Source organism: Chinchilla lanigera, unplaced genomic scaffold (assembly GCF_000276665.1).
Source record: "Chinchilla lanigera isolate Chin_1 unplaced genomic scaffold, ChiLan1.0 scaffold00031, whole genome shotgun sequence".
NCBI classification, from domain to species: Eukaryota; Metazoa; Chordata; class Mammalia; order Rodentia; family Chinchillidae; genus Chinchilla; species Chinchilla lanigera.
Window position 1 is genome coordinate 3,556,564 of NW_004955432.1, and position 9,898 is coordinate 3,566,461.

Sequence of the window (9,898 nt, forward strand, 5' to 3'; positions counted from 1 at the left end):
TCCCAGGATTGCAAACCAGCAAGAAAGGAGTATTCCAAGAAAACTGACATTCTGTCAGTATGCCAACTTCAAGCAGTCTCTAAATATGGGGTTTAATTCCTTTTCTAGCTTCCATAGCCATTGGGTACTGTCTCAGGCAGACTGGCTTTTCACGTCCCACTAACTCTACTATCACTGGGGGCACATGAATTGCCAGATCAGAGGGACTGACCTCTGCCCAAACTTTGGAAAATCCTGGGTCCAAGGTGGGAGAGCAGATTGCTCTATATCAATGGAATCTAGGAAGTGATATTCTTCCTGCATGGGTAGAGTGCCGGTCAAAACATGAGCCCCAAGGAGAATTCTCCTCCTGTGGTTAAAACAGTCTCCTGGGGAGTGAAAGAAATTTGAGCCCTTAGTTTGTGAAGAAGATCTTAGCCCAGGAGGGGGAAAGGACAATTAGGCATAAGCAAAAAGAAATGATATGCTGAACCTGTCATGCCTCACAAAAAGAATAGGCTGAAGTCTGACCTGTTGCTCCTTGAACATGTACTTTTTGAGCTACTGGCTGAGTAACTACTGACAAATCTACACTGGTATCTACTAAAAATTTGACAGGCTTTCCCCCTACATTGGTGGTTAACATAGGTTCCCTGGGACCAAGAGACACAAACTCATGACCTCGTCAATCTGAAACTTCCTTTGATTTCATCACAAACATTTCATTTTTCTCTCTCCTTTCCTTTTCCAGAAGCTTTGAACATTTCCATTTGAAATGCCCCTTTCCTTGCAATAGGTGCACTGGTCAGGATCTAGAGGAGTATGACGACTCCTCCCTATTTGCCTTTTTCCCCTTTTTCCCTAGCTCCTTTCTGGGCCTCCTTTTTGTAAGCTGCCAGCATCACCTTTTTCTCTTCTTGCTTAACTTTCCACTCTGCATCCTTTCTGTTATGAAACACTTTTTGAGCAATCTCTACCAACTGAGACAAATTCATCCCTGCAAAACCCTCCAGTCTCTGTAGTTTGTGGTATATATCAGGGGCCAACTGGGCAACAAAGGCCATATTAATGATGTGAGCGTTCTTGGGCTCCTTTGGGTCAAATGGGGTGTACGTTCACTAAGCTTCCATGAGGTGCTTGAGAAATGCAATGGGGCTTTCAGTTGATCCCTGATACACCTCTGCTACCTTATTTAGGTTAGTAGGGCAACAAACAGCAGAAGGAAGCCCTTATCTCATAGCCTGCTGATGTTCCTTTAAGGCATTTAGTCCCTCCTCAGTGTTGTAATCTGAGTTAAGGGTGTCCTTCAGCAGGATGTGAGCCTCTGCCTTGCCTTGCCTTGCCTTGCCTTGCCTTGCCTTGCCTTGCCTTGCCTTGCCTTGCCTTGCCTTGTTCAGTTCTCCCAGCATCTAATCTCACTTTTCCCTCAGCTGCCTTTTGAATTCTGTTCCTATCTTCTGATGTAAACAGCATTAGCATGATCTGCTGACCATCATCCCAAGTGGGACAATGGGTCTTAAACACCAAGTCAAGCAATGTAATCAAAGCCCAAGGCTGTTCGAAAAAGGGGGGTGGGTTCTGTGTTCTCCAAAGATATAGATCACTAGTAGTAAATAGGACAAACACTAGGGTAGATTGAGGGTTCCCTCCTGGCCCCATCACAGCAGCCTGCCAAAGAGGCAAAATAGGGACTGGACCTGAGGAGGAAACCTCCTCATCTGAGCCAGCCATCAGCTCGGGGGAGGGCTGCTTGTTGTGGGGAGAAGAATAGGGAACCACAGGGTCAGCACTGTAGTGGCATCCCTCACTCAGCTGTGGCACCGAGGACAATCAGCCCTTGCGGGAGGGCATGTAATGGGAGCAACAGGAGGGTCAGGATAGGGCAGTGGAGTTGAAAGGCAAGAAGCAGGATCATCTTCCTCCAGTGCTGAGGAAAAAACAGGAGGCTTCTGGTTTGGGGACTGTCATGGTTTGTGTCTAGATGTCCCCCCAAAGCCTCACGCAGTCATGGGGCAGGCTTCTAGAGTTTATGATTGATTCATGGTCCAGTGCTGGAATTATGGGTGTGAGTGCCACATCTACCCTGGGGTGAGTACCCTGCATACAACGTAAAGGGGGGAAAGAGGCTTGCTCTCTGCTGCTCCTCCCTTCTTGCTCTTGCTGCTTTTGCTATTTTCCACTACCATGAACTGTTGCCCCCTGCCATGTGCCACTTTGCCTTGGAGCCAGCTGAGTAGGGACTGAAGCCTCCACAAACTATGAACTAAATAAACCTTTCCTTCCTGAATTCTGGGCATCAGGTATTTTGCCTTCGTAATGAGAGAAAAGTAACTAAGACAGGGACCTTTCTTTGATTACCAAAACTCGATCAGGAAACCCACAAACACACATCATAAGCCACTGAAGCAACATCCAAATGCATGCAGTCAGGAATCTATGTAAGGAAACTGATCCAAATATCTGAGTTTCACTTTGAAGATACCAAAGTATAGTACAACAACTCTTGATAATCTCCTACCTCTTTTGTCTGTAACTCACTATTATTTGTCTATTTGTTTTCCTGAGAAACTATTTTGTAGACAATAATATGTAAAATGATAACCATTGATAATTTCCTACCATTTTGTCTGTAATTTGCTAAGTCCCCCCTATTATTATGTTATCCTTCTTTTATTCTTTAAAATAAAAAAAAAACAAAACAAATATCCGAGTTTCCCAATTACAATATCCCATACCCTACTGGCTACATGAGGCTCAATCATCCCCTCTGGTGGCCAGCCCACATCAAAAGAGGGCCATTCTAGTTCACATAATGTGCAACGCTTTCCCTTTTTCAACTTTATCTCATAATCCCCCTTGAATTTATTAAAGTTCTTGATCATACATTCCAGCACAACTGGCTTGCTGCTGGCTGTACCCATAGCAATCAGTTAGAGCTTTTGCCCACTCGAGCTACAACACAAGCGAGAAACCAAGGCTGACAAAATTTGAAACAATAGCTGTAGCTGTGGTGATGTGGAGCAGCCAGACTATTCCCTGCACTTTCATGTAAGACCCCATGATATACTATTTACCCAGTGAATACTGTCTGTTGTCTTTTATCCTTCGCTGTACAGTCATCCATAAGATTGAGAGACTGGCCAGCTCCTGATATTTGGCACCTGAAGAGGGACTGCTACTACTATTAAAATTGGGATGAGTAAGGACCACCTAGAGTGGAAAAGAAACTATGAACTATGAGACAGAGAACTTTGGGGAACAAACTACAGAGACATCTGAGAGGGAGTAGAAATGTAAAACACTCACCACTGTGAATAGCTATTTTTATCTGGGATAAAACATGGGGTAGAATAGGAGTAGAGATATATTCAGCTGCTCCAAAGCTTATTAAAACACTCGGGGACTCATATGCTGACAAAAAGTTTATCAAAAATGCTATAGGAGGTAACCAAACACAATCCATGGTTTCCTCAGGCAGACATTTTGGATATAAATAATTAGGAATTAGTTGGTAAAAATCTTAAATGGGCACATGATAGAGGAGAAATAGTTTCCCCTGAGATCTTTTCATCTTGGAACTTAGTTTGATCAGTGCCTTTGTCCCAGTGCCAGTCAGCAGATTCTGGGGCTGCCATATCCTATTCTCCCAGCCATTTACCTGCGCTTCATTAAATTTCTTCACTCACTGCTTCCTGTTCCCCAGCTGTGCACCCCAGTGCTCCTGTGCTCACTCTCTAGTGTGCACGCACATTTGCCATGCCTATAATCTCATGGCAGCAGTAACAGTGGGCCAGTGACAGAGCTGTGTAGCAGTTAAGGAGCTTCCTCTTATCTGTTTCCCTTGACCATCACAGGCATGGTGATGCACACCTGTAGTCCTAGCTACACAGGAGGCAACCCACAGACAGACTCCTCATTCACAAGCAGCCGATATTATCATGCTTCAGTTGGCTTTTAAAAATGTAAATAAAGATTATAAATGGGCCCTAGGGACAGTCAATCACAAAAAAATCTTTTAAATTATCTAAGAGCTTGTCAAAGTATAAAACTCCAACCTTATAAAAATTCAGTGTTAGCCCAAACTATGTTAAGTCTTACAGATAGAGATGCCACAAACACTTTTTTTTAAAAAAAGGTCTGACTGGTGACAGGAGGTGTAGAGGTGACCAAGCTAGAGGCTAAATGAAAGAAAATGACACTGAGTTGTCAAAATTCTTAAGACAAAATAAAATACAGAAAAAAATATTGATTATAGGTAAAAGATTGTTATTCCTTCTAATTCATATTACATGACATCTCGGTTAATTGACCTATAAAAAAGCTCTGACTAGTCTTATATAAAAGAGTTATTATAATTCAATTTGGCCAGATATATCTGAGTTCACTCTGGTTTTATAAACAAATTGTTTTATGTGTGTTTATCTGTCTACCCAACTGGTAAGCAGCTGGGGTTTTTTAGCTCAACAATTTTTCTTTTGCTCATTTAGATTTTTAAAACATTTGTCTATAACTGAAGTTGGCTTATAGGTAAATGTCATTAAAAATTAAAGTCAAGCATTCACTCAAGTTGTCAACTGATCAAAATGATGTGAAGATTGGTTTTACAAATACAATACATATTGCTGTCTGTGTACAATAACTTGAGAATCTTTCATTGGTCAAAAATAATGTGTTAAAGGCCAGGGATATAGCTCAGTAGCACAGCACCTGCCTGGCAAGCACAAGGTCCTGAGTTAGTTTGATTCCTGGTACCAAAAAAAGTGTTAATTATTAGAATCTTGTTCTCATAGGTTATCAAAAAATTTTAAGATGATTACAGAGAGACCTCTTGGGCTGAGGAAGACTTAGATGGGACTCTCCTTGAATAAAGAAGCAGAATATTTTATTCCAGCCTTTGTTCACTAAGGGTACCCTAATAATCTCTGTAGCTTTATGGGAGACATCCCAGTAAACATTGTTAAACATATTACTGTGATATATTTACATTGATCATCATCAAAAGGCTAAGTATTCTATAGGTAAAATAATAAGGTTTCATTAAAAGATGATCTTGGTACAAAACTAAATTAAGAAACAAAGATTTCCATTTAGCTATGACATTCATCATCACTAATCTCATAGTGTACTAAATATATTTATGCCTTCCAAATGTACAGGTGTTCTAAGATGTGAAACTGGGATTGTTTAAGGTAATAACCTTTTTCTAGACTCATATATCTGCCTTTCTCTTGTACTTTAGCTACTTGTAATAAGAGATATATGTCAAACCAGCATGAAACCACCTGTCAAATACATTTTTTAAAAAGGCTTCTGTGATGTATATATGTGTCACTACACCTAGAGAAGCTTACACACTGAGCAATCCATATATCACAAACTTCTTTAATGCCATCACATTAAAGGATAACAAATTAGTGAGCGTTTTTAAATGTCATTTAATGTTATTGATTAGAAGGAGAGGTTTGATTAAAAGGGCCAGTTTATACTAAGATAGACATTTAAGTGTGTTACAAAAATAATGTCATCATGATTGTCATGCTGAAATACTATGTACGGCTTTTGATTTCAAGTTTTCTTTGTAAAACTATATAACTGTTTTCTGTTAACATTCTGTAGGGATTCAACTACTAAAACAACTATGGTTGATAAGCAATAACAGTTCTCTTTCTATACTTCATATTTCAAGGTGCTTGATATTCAGATAAAATTATAATGCTTAAGCTCACTGTTCCCACTGCAATACTCCTGTCACTTATCTTCTCTTTTGGGTGTTCAACAACTGAAATTTAGAGGCCAGAACTACCAAAGGAACTGGGCTAAGTGGACAGCCAATATTTTGCCCCTGGCCCTCCGAGGTCAATGAGGAACCAAGATATGAGGGAACCTTTTCTTCAAGATCCTACAACTTCAGTGAGTCACCCATTATCTTGGACAAGGAGATTGCTGAACCCCAGAGGTGGGACTCAACAAGTGTATAGCATGCTAAAAGGAGGGTCATCAAGAGGGAAAAATCTCTCAAGCTCTCACAAAAAGCAGCATGGTCAAGCAAGGCCATTATCCATCCTGATGGCTGACTATTGGAGTCTTGGCCTATTCCCAACCTCCTAAACAAATGGACAGCAAACAGCTTAAATAAAAGAGACAAGTGTCGTGATTTTTAGGGGCTCCAAGGTCATAAACCTTCTAATGGAATTCAAGATTCCCTGGAGGTTGTGAAAAAGAACTTCTCTGGGCAGCCTCTATTTATTTGGTTTTCAAAAAAAAGGAAGGGGATACTGAGGCAAGTGCAGGAACTGAGCAGGACCTTGGGAGTCAGTTCAAAGACTTCTCCAAGTAGTGAATTTGTGTTTTATCTCTAAGGTTGGTTGCTTTATTGCTCTGGAATAGGGGATGTCAGCAACCCCCGTCCTCAATCGCCTTGGCTGTGGTTATCTTGACTTTAGAGCATAGGCATATGCTCTTTTCTAACACAGCCAGAGGCCCCTGTGTTTAGCAACTTAAGCTTGTACAGCCTGGTCTCCAATGGCTGCCACTGACAGAGGAGCTGAGAGGTTCTGTACATGGTTCCAAAATAAAGCCTGAGGAAACTTAACCTTGATAGAAACAAGAGGTTAATTCTAATTAACACAGGTCTCACTTTAACTTCTTCTTGAACACTCAACAGAAAAGTACAACCAAGATATGTATAAAAACAATGCCATAATAATAAGCTAGATATAAAAAGGGGATACAATTGCTGACCCCTTCTGACAAGATGTCAGCTACACCAGTAGCTGGCCTCTGTTATGGGTCATTAAGAAAAACTACAATAGAATCTATAAAAGTTCAACAAAAATCTTTAAATTCTTTACATAGAATTTTCTTTCAAAAACACCAAACTCTCCATCTTCTTACAGCTAAAACTAGAGAAACTTATAACAAAGTATCAGACTCCCTGAGTAGAGCGGTTTAAGAGCCAGTGAGTTATAATCTCTGTTCTGGTCCCATAAGGACAGTTTCTAGACTTAACTTGTACCCTAACCAGTCTTTCCATTCTAGTGCTCATGCCTTGATTTTAAATGTTCTTATTTCTTAAAAATTTTGTTTATTATTGCCTAGAGGCTGCCAAACTCCAAGTGATCATGCAGATGGAACCAGTGATAAATGTGCTAGATTCCTTGTACCAGGATCCACCAGGTCAACCTCATAAAGAGAATTCATAACTGCTAAAACCACAATATGCATTTTATCTGAGGTCTATTAGATTAGCTGTCTAGAGAAGGCCCCTAACTGCAGTCTCCCCTACATAGACCCTTCTCAACTCAATTCACATAGAAACTGTGCTCTTCTCCCCTAAGAACTGTTCTTTAGAGCAGGGAATATTATAGACAGCTAAGTTTGTTGTAAATATTATAGGTAGTTAGACAGGGCTGATAACACAGGAGATAATTGTGGCCATAGCTACATTCACTAAAGGTCATGCTTCAAGAAAAAGAAAAAAACCCAGATCTATATTTTATTTATTTATTTTTATCTTTTTATTTTTTTAAGGGGGTACTGGGAATTAAACTCAGGACCTTGTGCTTGCTAGGCAGGCATTTATGCCACTGAGCTATATCTCCAGCCCCCAGACCTATATTTTAAGGCTCAACTGAATAAACAGAAATGGGGTGTACAATTGCCCCCACAAACACAATTAGACCATGGTACTTTTACTTTAAAAATTTTAAATTTACTTACAAAAAATAAATACATTCCATCAGAATTATATTGGCAAAAAGACAAATCAACTAGCCTTCCTAGGGCTCAAATCCTGTAAAAGGACATCCAAACAGGAAAGTAGGATGGCCCAGTGCAGCTAGTAACACGGCAATGAGGATACGCTTGTGCATTAATAGACAATGGCATACCACATCCATTGAGAACCACATAAGCGACAAAACTCATGACATAGGGACAACTGAAGAAGACAATGCAAGAGTCTTGCACACTGGTGATGTGACAGGGCTTCCCACAAACCACTGAGAATATGTGCTATGATGACCATCATAGCCTGTACCATATGTATAACACCTGTCTCAGAAGTAGAATATTGGGCTTATGTACCCGATCCACCCTTACTTAGACCCATTACTTGCTCAACTCTTCTCCTGAGATTTATTATGAACCAGACATGACTGGCCCTAAATTAGATGTTCTTTCAGGTCTGATTATCTGTATTGACATGTCAGACAAGCCAATTATTAATTATGCCTCTCATTTTATATATCCACCCCTGTGGGTCGAATATAGAACTTTACAATCCAGCCCATGTATAATTACAATCCAGCCCATGTCTTCCAGCCCATGTATAATTTTGGGTGGCACATGATAAGAAATGATTCAGCTTTTTCATATTGGGCTCAAATAATATATCCAAGGCATAGACTATTTCTTCGGCCCCCAATAAGTGTTATACATGTACTAACTGGTCTAATTGTATTAAAGATTTCCCACACCATGGACCACTTGTAAAGGTAAAAAAGGCCAAATTATGTCCATGGGTCCACTGAGTTAATTGACTTGGTTCCCAAAGAAAAAAGTGGAAGGAAGAACAGTTAATAATTCAAAATGGCATGATGTATCTTGGGATCAAATTAATGCTTCAACTAAACCCTTCCAGACAGACAAATTCTCTGATATCCTTGATCAGTTTAATCTGAGGAAATATCTCAAGGACCATTTTTGGTTTTACGTCAGTGTGCTTGCAATAATTTGTTGATGTCTGCTGGTTTTATTATTAGTCTGCTGCAGAAGAACTCAAACCCACTGACATCTAGAGGCTCTGTTGCCACATCTTACTCTGACCCAACTTTTATAATCAAATAAACAGAAAAGGGGAACTGTTACTGCTCCTGATACTTTTAATTTCCCATATAGTCACCAACTTGATCCAAAGCAGAGATATAATGAGTTTCCATATGTTTTAGAAAATGTTTAGCTTTTTTGTACTTTACCTTTCTGAACAAGAGATCTGAATACGAGTAGGGGATGCCTAAGGAAAAGGTGAAGTTATCACAAATAGAATTTGATCCACTGATTATTTTTGATGGTAGTGGTGGAGGGAAATTAAACAATCTGGGCACTAGGGGAATTAATGTATGCACCTTAAGAAGCATGAACAGTGGATAAACGTTAAGGATTTTCTGTCTTTTAAAGCTATCTCTGGATTTTTCATCATAAAGGAAAACACTAGTGAGGTTCTCCTAAACTTTCACACACTTCAAATTTAAGTGACTTTTGCATCTGTCACATGCCACCAGACAGATTTAGCCATGTAGACTGCCATCCTCTTTGACATTAATAAGAAGCCTACTGAAGTAATAAGGAAAGATCCTACTCCTACATCTCCCACGCAAAACATCTGTCAACACCTCTGCATATCTTTCCCACTCCCAGACCTATAACCTTTGCTAGTCATTCTGTAGGGCAGATGAATGCCACGTGGCTGATCACAGACAAACAGGATAGTTTAGACTCACTACCCTCAAGCAGTCCCTCCACAAACAAGGACTAGATTCAATCATAACTCAGTCAACCTGAACTAGGAATGAAGAGACCTATCAGCCATCTGAGGGGTTACACTAGAGGCACTATCTCTCTGTGCCTCCTAACTTTTGTAGATCACACTTGAGGGGACTTCAGTAATTGTGAGCAATGTTTTCTTTCCAGATGTACCATGTTTACCCCTGGGACTTAAGGAAATACCATCAACAGATAACATAGTCCTCAAATAACTGGGATGACTGTCCAAAATGGGGCCACTCTAAGGTTAGGAATATAGCTTAGTGATTCAATGCTTACCTCACACGTGCAAGGTCCTGGGTTTGATCCCCAACCCCAAAGAAAGAATGTGAGAAAGAAAGAAAGAAAGAAAGAAAGAAAGAAAGAAAGAAAGAAA